Consider the following 12,911-nt stretch of genomic DNA (forward strand, 5'->3'; position numbering starts at 1 on the left):
TGGCTCCGGCACGTGACAAGTTCACGCCCCCGGCTCCAATGAAGAAGGATCCCGCAACTCGCGATCGATCCAGGTATTGTGAGTTCCATCGGGAATACAGTCATTTGACCTCGGAATGCTACAACCGCAAAAGGCAAATCGAGGCTTTGATCCAACGGGGTGAGCTGAAAGAGTTTGTGTTACGCATGATTAGCGCTGCGGGCCCTACCACGAACAGACAACAGTCTGGTCAGGGAGGAGGAACAGCAGCTTCTGCCGACCGAACCACGGCTACTGCCAATGCCAACCCACAACTCCACGTGGTAACCACCATGCTGGGAGGTCCACAAGATGGAGATTCAGCCCGACAACGGAAGAAATTCCTTAGGGCCGTGTCTCAGGAAGACGCTGCTATGCACGTCAACTTCACATATGAAGAACCTCTGTCCGTGCCTCACGAGACGATGTATTTCACCAATGAAGAGGCCAAGCGAGTTGTGCATCCGCACAATGACGCGATCGTGCTCAAGGCCCAAGTGGCCAATAACTTGGTGAAAAGGGTTCTCATCGATAACGGCAGCGCTGCCGACATAATTTTCAAGTCCACCCTAGAGCGCATGAAGGTCGGGGGGCTGCGCCCGACTCCGACCCAAATGCCATTATTTGGGTTCACTGGGAAAAGGTTATGACCGAGGGCATCATCGACCTGCCGGTCACCTTTGGGACCCCCGGAGGAATTGAGGCCGTTCACATGGTCCCGTTCCTAGTGGTCGATCAAGAGTCGCCCTACAACTTAATCATCGGGCGACCCACATTGAACCGGCTAAGGGCAATCATTTCCACGTACCACCTACTGGTGAAATTCCCCACCGAAGTGGGAATTGGCATTATGGCTGGAGATCAATCCCTAGCCAGAATATGCTACGTACAAGGAGTTGATGGAAAATCCGCGGGAAAAGCGGTCAACACAATCTTCCAACTGGAAGACGGTTTCCCATGCAACCCAAGGGATGCAAGGAAGTTCGTAGAACTTGACCCCCGGGATGAAATCGAAAGACTCAAGGTGGAAACCTCCGATGATCTTGTGCCAATCGTCCTAGAGGAATCTAAGCCTGATCAGGTTGTAAAAGTCGGCACCCGACTTCCACTCGCCATCAAAACTCAGCTTACTGCCTTCCTTTAGGGAGTTCAAGGATGTTTTTGCATGGACTCATGCGGATATGCCCGGAATCGATCCCGAGGTAATAGTGCACCGATTGAACGACGACCCAAAGGTCGCCGAAAAAGTACAGGCTAGATGAACGTTCAACCCAGGACGATACCTGGCCATAAATGAAGAGGTCGAGAAACTCCTCACCGCAAACTTCATTCGAGAGGCTAAGTACCCCAAGTGGGTCGCCAACGTGGTAATGGTAAAAAAGCCCAATGGGAAGTGGCGAATTTGTATAGACTACAAAGATCTTAACAAAGCCTGCCCTAAGGACTGCTTTCCACTCCCGTGCATCGAACAACTGGTGGACGCCATGGCCGGCCATGAACTTCTAAGCTTCATGGACGCCTATTCAGGCTACAACCAAATTCGAATGCACGAGGCCGATCAAATTAAGACGACCTTTGTCACCGATCGAGGTCTCTACTGTTACAAGGTCATGTCTTTCGGCCTTAAGAACGCGGGAGCAACGTACCAACACTTGGTAAATCGGATCTTCGCCGATCAAATCGGCAAGATGATGGAAGTATACGTGGACGACATGCTCGTTAAAAGCCTACTGGCAACCAATCACGTACGCGACCTAAGGGAGATGTTCACAATCGTCCGCCGATATAAAATGAAGCTCAACCCCAACAAATGCGTATTCGGGGTTGAATCCGGGAAGTTCCTCGGTTACATCGTCAGCCGACGAGGCATAGAGGCGAACCCGGAAAAAATCAAGGCACTCCTTGAAATGAAGTCGCCAAGACGAGTCAAAGAGGTACAAAGCCTGACCGGTCGGATTGCCGCTCTGACACGCTTCGTGTCTAAAGCCACCGACAAGTGTCAACCGTTCTTCAAAGCCCTGAAGAAGACAGATGGCTTTGAGTGGACGGACGAATGCGAAAGTGCCTTCCAAGAAATGAAGGCTTACTTTGGATCCCCACCATTCCTCTCTAAACCGAGAGAGGGCGAGACGCTATACGTGTATCTCGCCGTCTCTGAAAGAGCTGTAAGTGTTGTCCTTGTTCGCGAAGAAAACAAGGTCCAATGGCCGATCTACTACGTGAGCAAAGCCTTACTCGACGCGGAAACGCGCTACACCGAGATTGAGAAACTTTCTCTGGCTCTCGTAACGGCAGCAAAGAAGCTACGACCGTACTTCCAAGCTCACCCAATCGCGGTGCGAACTGAGCATCCAATCGGTAAAGCTCTTCAAAAGGGAACATCGACTCGCATGGCGATCTGGTCCCAAGAATTGAGCGAGTACGGGATTGAGTTCCAAGCCATAAGCGTTCTAAACATATTGAGAGGAAATACCATTTGATTCGAGAGATCATGCAGCACAGAGACGTGGAAGTGAAGAAGATCTCAACGATGGACAACCTGGCAGATCCATTCACCAAGGCCCTAGCGAACAAGGTCTTCGACCAACATCGAGAGGGATTAGGCATGAAGGACTACACACATCTTCTTTGAGTCAAGTGGGAGTTTGTTGTCAATGGTGCCCACAAGAAAAGTTGTAGTCTTTATATTCTACATTTGATGTAATAAAGTATCACGAAGACTCTTGCTTGTAATTGCTTTTTAATTAATAAAAAGTTGAAACGTTCATTCATTCTTCCTTGTCTGTCTGAAGCTTTATGATAAAACCTTAGTCTTTAGTCCATAAACAAACCTAACAACACATGAAGAGACAAATGTAGATTTGCATGAACAAACTCTTCATGGTTTGCTTAAAACGATATATTCGCAATTTAAGGGTCAAAGGACTATTGACCTCGGTATGATTGTTAGGAGAATCTATGATGTCTAGTTATGGGACATTGAGAGTTGGAGACTCTATAGCTCTTCTAGATATCTTCCGAAGGTACTGAATTGACCAGTGCACTTCTAGAGACAAGACAAGAACAAACCATTTAACCTCTTATGTCTCGAAGTTACTACATATGAATCGCAGCATGCTTACCTTAATCCTGAAATGAGACATGTCATTTCACAGCTTACGTATTCTCATTTGAGAAAGTCAGAGTTCAGACTCACTATGTGATTCTACACAGGACCTATTGGTGAAGTATTAAGTTGTGAAGATGTCATGGGTAACTTTGTGAAGTTCTCATGGATATGGAATTCATGTACAAGATTGCTGAAATGCAATATATATCACCTCATGCTTTGTTCCTTGGAATGTGAATAAATGAACTGGCCAGTGTCCAAATTGATTCTTGAATCTTTTGGATGAAACAATGTGACTTATTAGCTCCTAGTCAATACATTGTTTCTAACTTATTCACAAGCGACAAAGGACTTGAGGAAAATAACAGCTAGAAGGGTAAAATGGTAATTTTATAAATCTCGACTAGCTGATGAGATTCATGAAGGGTAAACATAGATAATATTCAGTGGATCCACTCATCACAATTAAGTAGAATTATTGAGTAGAAAATAAATTCATTTGAACCGAGAGATTCTCAGTGTCAACTCTTTAGTGGAGTCAGTTAACATTAAGCTAGACTTGGAAAAGGTTTTTGAACTTTTGAGTCCAAGTATTTTAGCTCAAGCTTTGCTCACTTGGATCCATGAGGTCACTATCACAAATCATATCAAGTAAGAATAGTTAATCTAGAAGCTAAGTCAAAACAAGAACGAGATAAGTTTTACGAAAACTGTCTAAAGGGTATTTTCGTCCTTTTGGACATAGGATGGTATGAATGTCAATAAATAAGTTTTTTGACATACAATGAAATATGTCACACGGCCATATTAGTGTAATTGGGCCTTGAGGATTAATTTCATTTCATGGAATTTTACGTGAAAATTGCTAATGGGCTTTTCTTATATTGTCATGAACAAATAAAGAAACATCTAGAAGCATGTTCTAGACTCAAAATTTCGTGCATACCATGGGGAGAAAGAGGAAATTATTTTGTGCATTGATATATGAAGATACTTGTTAAAAGAAAAAAGAGGAAACAAATTTGCTCATGGAGCATATATTTGGGCGGCCAACTAGGAGGAAAAAAAAAGGAAACTGCTTCCAACCCTGGTATTTTGATAGGAATGGAAAATAAATATATTTTCTCAAGAATATGTGATATATCATTCCTGGTTGTGGATCCACCGTCCGCGTACAACATCATCATAGGCCGTCTGACTTTCAATCGGCTGAAGGCCATAACTTCCTCCTACCATCTGATGATGAAATTCCCAACCGAGAAGGGAATCGCCATAATGCTGGGAGACCAAACAATGGGGAGAATGTGCTACATCCAGGGGGTAAATGGAAAGGCTAAGGGGAAGATGGTGAGCACCGTCTTCCGACTCGGAGACAAATTCCCGTGCAAAATTGAGGAAGGAGGCACCTTCGGGGAATTGAACCAAAGGGACGATGTCGAGCGTCGGAAGGTGGAGACACCGGATGACCTCGTTCCCATCGTGTTGGATGACGCCAAGCCTGACCAAGTAGTCAAGGTAGATGCCCAGCTCCCGACCGAGATCCAAGTCTGACTTGCGGCCTTCCTCCGCGAGTTCAAAGACATCTTCGCGTGGACACACGCCGACATACCCGGGATCGACCCCGAGATAATGGTCCACTGCCTCAATGACGACAAAAGAGTGACTGAACGCGTCCAACCGAGACGGGCGTTGATCGGAGAGAGATACCACGCCATTGGTGAAGAAGTCGACAAGCTTGTCGCCGCCAACTTCATTAGGGAGGCGGAACACCCCAAGTGGGTATCCAATGTCGTCATGGTGAAGAAGCCAAATGGGATGTGGCGGATCTGCATCGATTACAAAGATCTCAACAAGGCCTGCCCGAAGGACTGCTTTCCTCTCCCAAGGATTGAGCAACTCGTGGATGCCACGGCAAGCCATGAACTGCTAAGCTTCATGGACGCCTATTCGGGATACAATCAGATCCGCATGCACGAACTGAATCAGATCAAGACCACCTTCGTTACGAACCGTGGACTCTACTGTTACAAAGTCATGCCTTTTGGCCTCAAAAACGCGGGTGCAACGTACCAAAGGTTGGTAAATCGAATGTTTGCCAACTAAATTGGCAAGAAAATGGAGGTCTACATGGACGACATGCTAGTCAAAAGCCTCAAAGCCAACGACCACTTCCAATACCTCAGGGAGATGTTCGCAATCCTGCGGCGTTACAAGATGAAGCTCAATCCTAACAAGTGCGCTTTCGGGGTTGAGTCCGGAAAATTCTTGGGCAACATGGTGAGCCGCCGCGGGATCGAAGCTAATCCCGAAAAGATCAAGGCGATCTTGGAAATGAGGTCGCCGCAAAAAGTCAAAGAAGTGCAAAGTTTGATAGGAAGAATCGCCGCCCTAACGCGATTCGTTTCCAAGGCCAGCGACAGGTGCCAACAATTCTTCAAGGCGTTGAAAAAGACCGACGAGTTTGTGTGGACAAAGGAGTGCGAGGAGGCGTTCCGCGAAATGAAGGCCTACTTTAGGTTCCCTCCGTTCCTTGCAAAACAAAAAGATGACGAGACCTTGTATGTCTATCTCGCAGTTTCGGACATGGCCGTGAGCGCGGTGCTCATACACGAGGAAGATAAGGTCCAATGGCCGGTCTATTACGCTAGCAAGGCGCTCCTCGATGCCGAAACTCAATACCCGGAAATCGAGAGATTGTCCCTCGCCCTTCTCATGAGCACGAGAAAACTGCGCCCTTACTTCCAAGCTCATCCGATCATGGTGCGCACCGGACATCCCATCGAGAAGGCTCTGCAAAAAGGGACCTCGTCGCGAATGGCCATATGGTCCCAAGATCTGGGCGAGTACGGGGTTGAGTTTCAACCGAGAACCGCGATCAAAGGCCAGGCCCTCGCCGACTTTGTGGCAGAATTCACTAACGCGCCCCTCACGGGCAAAGACAACGAAGACGAGGAAGACAAGGAGAACGACTACAAGGAGAATACTAGTGACCCGATATGGCCAGTCAGGGACTTGCACGTAGATGGCGCATCAAATGCCCGGGGGCTAGCGCCGGCGTCGTACTCACAAACCCCAATAAGAAAAAATTGAGGTACGCCCTGCTATTTGAGTTCAAGGTCTCCAACAACAAGGCGGAGTACGAGGCTCTGATCGTTTGCCTGAAGCTGGCGAACAAGCTAGAAGTCCGGAACCTGCGCATCCATTGCGACACACAGCTGATTGTGAACCAGGAGAAGGGCGACTATGCAGACAAGGAGCCGAACATGATCGTATATCTCTCAAAGACTCAGAAGAACCTGGAAGCCCTGTCATGGTTCGAGATAGTCCAAGTTCCCCGAGAGGCGAACAATGAAGCTGATGCCCTGGCGCACCTTACGTCGGGGATAGACGAAGAGGGAGAAGGCAGCGTCCCGATAGGGGTGTTAACGAAGTTCTTCCCCGCTCATGGATGACGCCACTCGTGGAGTACCACAAGCGAGGAGTCGTCCCCGAAAGCAAGGAGGAAGCCAGAAAGCTGAAAAAGCTTGACGCCGACACACGATGAGGGGAGACAACCTGTTCAAGAGGGGATACTCTATGCTCCTCCTCCGATGCTTGACCGAGGTCGAGGCAAAGAAAGCACTCCGCGAGGTGCACGAGGGGCTGTGTGGGAACCACGCCGCCGGACAGTCTTTGGCCCTGAAACTGCTAAGGCTCGGATACTTTTGGCCGACCTAGAAAAAGGACTCCCACGAGTGGGCCAAGAGGTGCGATTAATGCCAAAGATTCTCCCACATCCCACGTCAGGCACCGGCTCCACTATGCCCGATCGTTATACCTCGACCCTTCGCAAAGTGGGGATTCGACTTCATCGGTGAACTGCCAACGGCCCCGCGACAATACAAGCACGCGATCATAGCTATCGATTATTTCACAAAATTTGTAGAGGCCAAACTACTGGAAAATATCACGGAGGCGAACACGACTAGCTTCATCTGGAAGAACATCGTTTGCTGCTTCGGAATCCCCGCATCGATCGTGACTGACAATGCAAAACAATTCGACAATGCGCGCGTCCGCGACATATGCGAATAGTTGGGCATCAGCAAGACCTTCTCCTCCCTCCGTCATCCTGAGTCCAACGGCCAAGTCGAGGCGGTCAACAAAACGATCAAGGAGAACCTAAAGAAGAAGCTGGAAGAAAGAAAGGGGGCGTGGGCTGACGAGCTCCCCATGGTCATGTGGGCATACCGCACGACCGCGCGGAACGCAACCGGCGAAATTCCTTTCGCACTTGCATTCGGCATTGAGGCCGTGGTACCCGTTGAGACCAAGCTTCCGAACTTCCGCATCAAAAAATTCGAGGAAACCGCCAAGAACGAAGCAATGAGGTTCGAACTGGACCTCATAGACGAGAAGAGGGCGGACGCGCGTACTCGCCTCGCCGCATAAAAGAGGAAGGTCGAGAAGTACTACAACTCCAAGGTCAAGCTTCGGATGTTCCCCAGCGGAAGCCTCGTCCTCAGAAGGGTGTTCCAAAACACCAAAGTGTAGGGGGCGTGAGTCCTGGATCACACATGGGAAGACCCGTATTGTGTGCGCCGAGCCATACATGGCGGCATGTACGAGCTCGAGAACCCGGAAGGGCTCATCTTCACTCATCCATGGAACACCAAGCATTTGAGGCAATACTACCAATAGAAGCCCGTTCTCGACTCTTTCTGCTTTTTGCATTTTATATCCAACTTTGCTGAGTGACAATTTCAAGTTTAAATAAGGCCAATGGCCGAGGGGCCTAATTTTAATTTGTTTTGACATATTAATGAGATTACATTTCGCCTCAAAAGCTTTGTCGTACATTATTATAATTTCTAGTCTCCTCTACGAGTACACAAGAAACTCGGGGGGCTAACTCGCGCGACGCTCTCGCACGATTCCACGGGTCGCGTCCGCGCACCGGACCACCGATCCTAAGGCGGCAGTCAGAACCCAAAACGCGACACGCGTACCGACAGGTACTGCGCTCGATGGAAACTGTGCTCGCCTGAAGCCCGTCCTGGCACGTAACACGTACGCCGACAGTAGCGTACATGCTAGGAAAGAGGCACATTAGCCAACCGGCTCGCGCGCCGAGAGGCAGCGACTCACTGATGGATGTCGAAGTCTCTCACCCGCCGAACGAAACTGGTCTAGCTAGCGCCCGCTGGAAACCTCGCCACTAAGTATGGCACTAAGCCGTGCAAACTGGTTACGCTAGACATAGTAAACCAAGGGTCGTAAGATACGCACTAGCCGAATTGCGCAAATCGATTACACTAAACATAGTAAATCGAGAAAATAAGTCGCATAATAAACCGGAAAAGATTTAACAAAAACAAACAATGTCGTGGAAACAACCCAACGAAAGAAAAAAGAGCGCAAAAAATATCCGAAAGGAAAAGAAAACAAGCGCTAAACAGTTGCGCGGGAAATCAAAACAAGACCAACTACTCGGAACCGAAGTCGACCTGCTCCTCATCAATCTCGGGCGGAGGGACACCCGACCAGTCGGGCAGGCAGTTCGTCGACTGGGCAGCCTTCGTAGGAACCTGGGGACGGGGCTCATCCACCTATGGCACGTCGTCCACGGGAGGAAACATGCCGTCAAAGAAAGAGAAGGTGGTTCCGCAAGACGCGTTCTCCTTCGCGGTCGCATCGCGAACCCGCGTAGCTACCGCGTAACGAGCCTCCTCTAAAGCAATGTCCAAGTCATCCTCCAAGTCCACCTTGGCTCGCACGGCATCGTCCTTCTCTTCGATAATGGCCTGCATTTCCGCCAGCAGGGAGTCCTGCTCTCTCTCCACCTTGACACGAGAGATCTCGCTTTCCAAAAGTCGAGGGTGGACGATCTTCAGCTCCTCATCTCTGCCTGAGAGAAGTGCCTGGAGTTTCCTCCCTTAGGAAGGTCTCGACTGACTGCTCCGCCTTCTCTCGAGACGCCTGCTCGGCCGCCCGCCGTGACCTCTCGGTAGCCAGCTCCACACCTAGGCGAGACGCCTCCTCGCGGACTCGTCTCAGCTCCTCCTCGAGTGCCTGGAACTCCTGTACGGGTCGGGCCCCTGCCTGTTGGAATCGATCTAGGGTTTAAGAAAAAGTTTAACGCTTCGTTAAGCGGCGGAATTTTAAAAATTTTCTTTTTAAGTAAAACTAGTTTTTACTAACCTAGACAAGAGCATGTACATGTAAATAAAAACCAATATGAGCTATTAAAGTTACTAACCTTTCTTGAAGCTTGAACCTTGTAGAAGCTTTTGGAAAGTTGCAACGCTCGTCTCCCCTCGCAGCACGTCTCTCTTTCTTTCCTCGGCTCCTCGAGCAACCACGAAAGTTTCTATCACTAAATCACTCGAAAAGAAGGAATCAGTGAGTGGGCACTTTTAAACACTACGACTTAAGAACGAGTCTCGAAGTCGCAGAGCTAAACACTAGGTCGAGTGAGGACCTAGGTGCCAAGACAAGAAAAATCGAAAATATAAACTAGAGAGAGAGAGAGGAAGGGGCGGCCAAGTCTAGAGAGAGAAGCTCTCAATCTCTAAAACTTTGCATGAATGAAAAGTGTGGAATGAGGCTCCTATTTATAGGAGAGGTCTCACCTTCAATAAGGTAGTTTCCTCTTCTATAGAATATCACATATTCATGAGCCAATTTCCCTTTTCCTTCAAAGAGGTGCACGTCCAAGACAAAACAAGTAAGTCCTTGGATTTGTTTCCTCTTTTGTTTGCTTCTCTCTTGACCACATTTGGGCGCCCACCATGTTTCCTCTTAGGGGAAATTTGTTTCCTCTTTTTCTTTTGGCAAGTATCTTGATACATTTATGCACAAAATATTCTCTCTTCCTATGGGTATTATGGGCGCCTATCACCTTCTAGAAGGGGCTTCTAGAAGCTTTTCCATTTTGTTCATGACAACATGAAAAAGGCCCATTAAGAATTTTCAATAAAATTCTTATGAAATGAAATTAATCCACAAGGCCCAATTAATCATATTATGGCCGAGTGACATTAAGTCATCAAATGAACTTGTCAAAAAAATTTATTGACATTCATTTCATCCTTTGTCTCAAAAGACAAAAATACCCTTTTGACTATTTTCGTTCTTGTTTTGACTTAGCTTCCAGTTTAACTATTCCTATCGATGTGATTCGTGACAGTGACCTCATGGACCCAAATGAACAAAGCTTTAGCTAAACACTTGGACTCAAAAGTTCACAAACCTTTTCCAAGTTTAGCTTAATGCCAGCTGACTCCACTAAAGAGCTGACACTGAAAATCTCTCGGTTCAAATGAATTTATTTTCTACTCAAGAATTCGACCTAATTATGATGAGCGGATCCACTGAATATTATCTATGTTTACCCTTCATGAATGTCATCAGCTAGTCGGGATTTACTAAATTACCATTTTACCCTTCTAGCTGTTATTTCCTCAACTCCTTTGTCGCTTGTGAATAAGTTAGAAACAATGTATTGACGAGGAGCTAACAAGTCACATTGTTTCATCCAAAAGAGTCAAGACTCAATTTGGACACTGGCCAGTTCATTTATTCACACTCCAAGGAACAAAGCATGAGGTGACATACATTGCATTTCAGCAATCTTGTACATGAATTCCATATCTATGAGAACTTCACAAAGTTACTCATGACAGACTCACAACTTAGTACTTCACCAATAGGCCTTGTTCGGAATCACATAGTGAGTCCGAACTTTGACTTTCTCAAATGAGAATACTAAGGTGTGAGATGGCATGTCTCATTTCAGGATTAAGGTAAGCATGATGCAATTCATACATAGTGACTTCGAGACATAAGAGGTTAAATGGTTTGTTCTTATCTTGTCTCTAGAAGTGCACTGGTCAATTCAGTACCTTCGGAAGATACCTAGAAGAACTATAGAGTTCCTAACTCTCAATGCCTCATAACCAGACATCATAGATTCTTCTAACAATCATACTGAGGTCAATAGTCCTTTGACCCTAAGATTGCGAATATATCGTTTTAAGCAAACTACGAAGAGTTTGTTCATGCAAATCTACATTTGTCTCTTCGTAAGTTGTTAAGTTTGTTTATGGACTAAAAGACTATGGTTTTATCATAAAGCTTCAGACAAGGAAGATTGAATGAACGTTTCAACTTTTTATTAATGAATAAGCAATTACAAGCAAGAGTCTTCGTAAGACTATATTACATCAAATGTACACAAATAGACACTACTACTCTTCTTGTGGGCACCATTGACAACAAACTCCCACTTGACTCAAAGAAGATGTGAGTAGTCCTACATGCCTAATCCCTCTCGAAGTTGGTCGAAGACCATGTTCACTAGGGCCTTGGTGAATAAATCTGCTAGAGATCTACTTCACCTCCACGTCTCCGCGTTGCGCGATCTCTCGAATCAAATGGTATTTCCTCTCAATATGTTTAGAGCGCTTATGGCTTGGAGGTTCCTTTGAGTTAGCGACAACCCCACTATTATCACAATAAAGGGTCATGGGCTCGTCGACGTTTGGAACAACTTCCAAATACTTAAGGAATTTTCTAAGCCATACAGCCTCTTTGGATGCTTCACAAGCAGCCACATATTCTGCTTCCATTGTGGAGTCAGCAATGCAAGATTGCTTAATACTTCTCCACACAACAGCTCCACCATTAAGGATGAACACAGATCCCGAAGTGGATTTCCTGGAATCCTTATCCGCTTGAAAATCGGAGTCGGTATATCCCGTCATAGTCAGGTCAGTACCTGAGTATGTAAGCATCAAGTTCCTAGTTCTTCGAAGATACTTAAGAACATGCTTAACAGCAATCCAGTGCTCGGGTCCAGGGTTGGATTGGAAACGGCTAACTACGCCAACGGCGAAACACATGTCAGGTCTAGTGCAAAGCATGGTATACATGAGGCTTCCTACGGCAGAGGCGTAAGGAATTTTCCTCATGTCTTCAATCTCTTGTGCAGTCTTGGGAGACTGGTCCTTAGAGAGTGAAACTCCATGCCTAAAGGGTGTTTGACCCCTCTTGCAGTCTTGCATCGAGAAGCGATCCATTACCTTATCAATATAAGATGCTTGAGAGAGCGACAGGGTCCGGTTTTTCCTATCTTGAAAGATTTAGATTCCCAGAATGTACGCGGCTTCTCCTAGATCCTTCATATCGAATTGCTTTGCTAGCCATACCTTAACCTCAGATAACTTACCCACGTCATTACCAATGAGTAGTATATCATCGACATATAGTACCAGAAACACAACTTCGCCTTCGTGTATTAACTTGTAAACACAAGGCTCATCTATTGACTGTTCAAAGCCAAAGCTCTTTACAGTTTCATCGAATCTAATATTCCATGACCTAGATGCTTGCTTCAGTCCATAAATGGATTTAAGCAACTCACAAACCTTGGTCTCTTGACCTTTATCCACGAAACCGTCTGGTTGAGCCATGTAAATGCGCTCGTCAAGATTGCCATTCAGAAAGGCTGTCTTGACATCCATTTGCCAGATCTCATAGTCGAGAGCTGCAGCTATGGATAGGAGTATGCGGATGGATTTAAGCATCGCGACTGGCGAGAAGGTTTCTTCATAGTCAATCCCTTCTTGTTGGGTATAACCCTTCGCCACAAGTCGTGCTTTGAACGTCTCGACGTTCCCATCAGGACCCCTTTTCTTCTTGTATATCCACTTATACCCTACGGGTTTAATCCCTTCAGGAAGGTCTACAAGTTTCCAGACTTTGTTGACATACATCGAGTGCATTTCAACTTTCATGGCGTCAA

Source organism: Urtica dioica, chromosome 3, assembly GCF_054948205.1.
Source record: "Urtica dioica subsp. dioica isolate 48M chromosome 3, U.dioica_male_clone48M_v1_H2, whole genome shotgun sequence".
Classification (NCBI taxonomy): domain Eukaryota; kingdom Viridiplantae; phylum Streptophyta; class Magnoliopsida; order Rosales; family Urticaceae; genus Urtica; species Urtica dioica.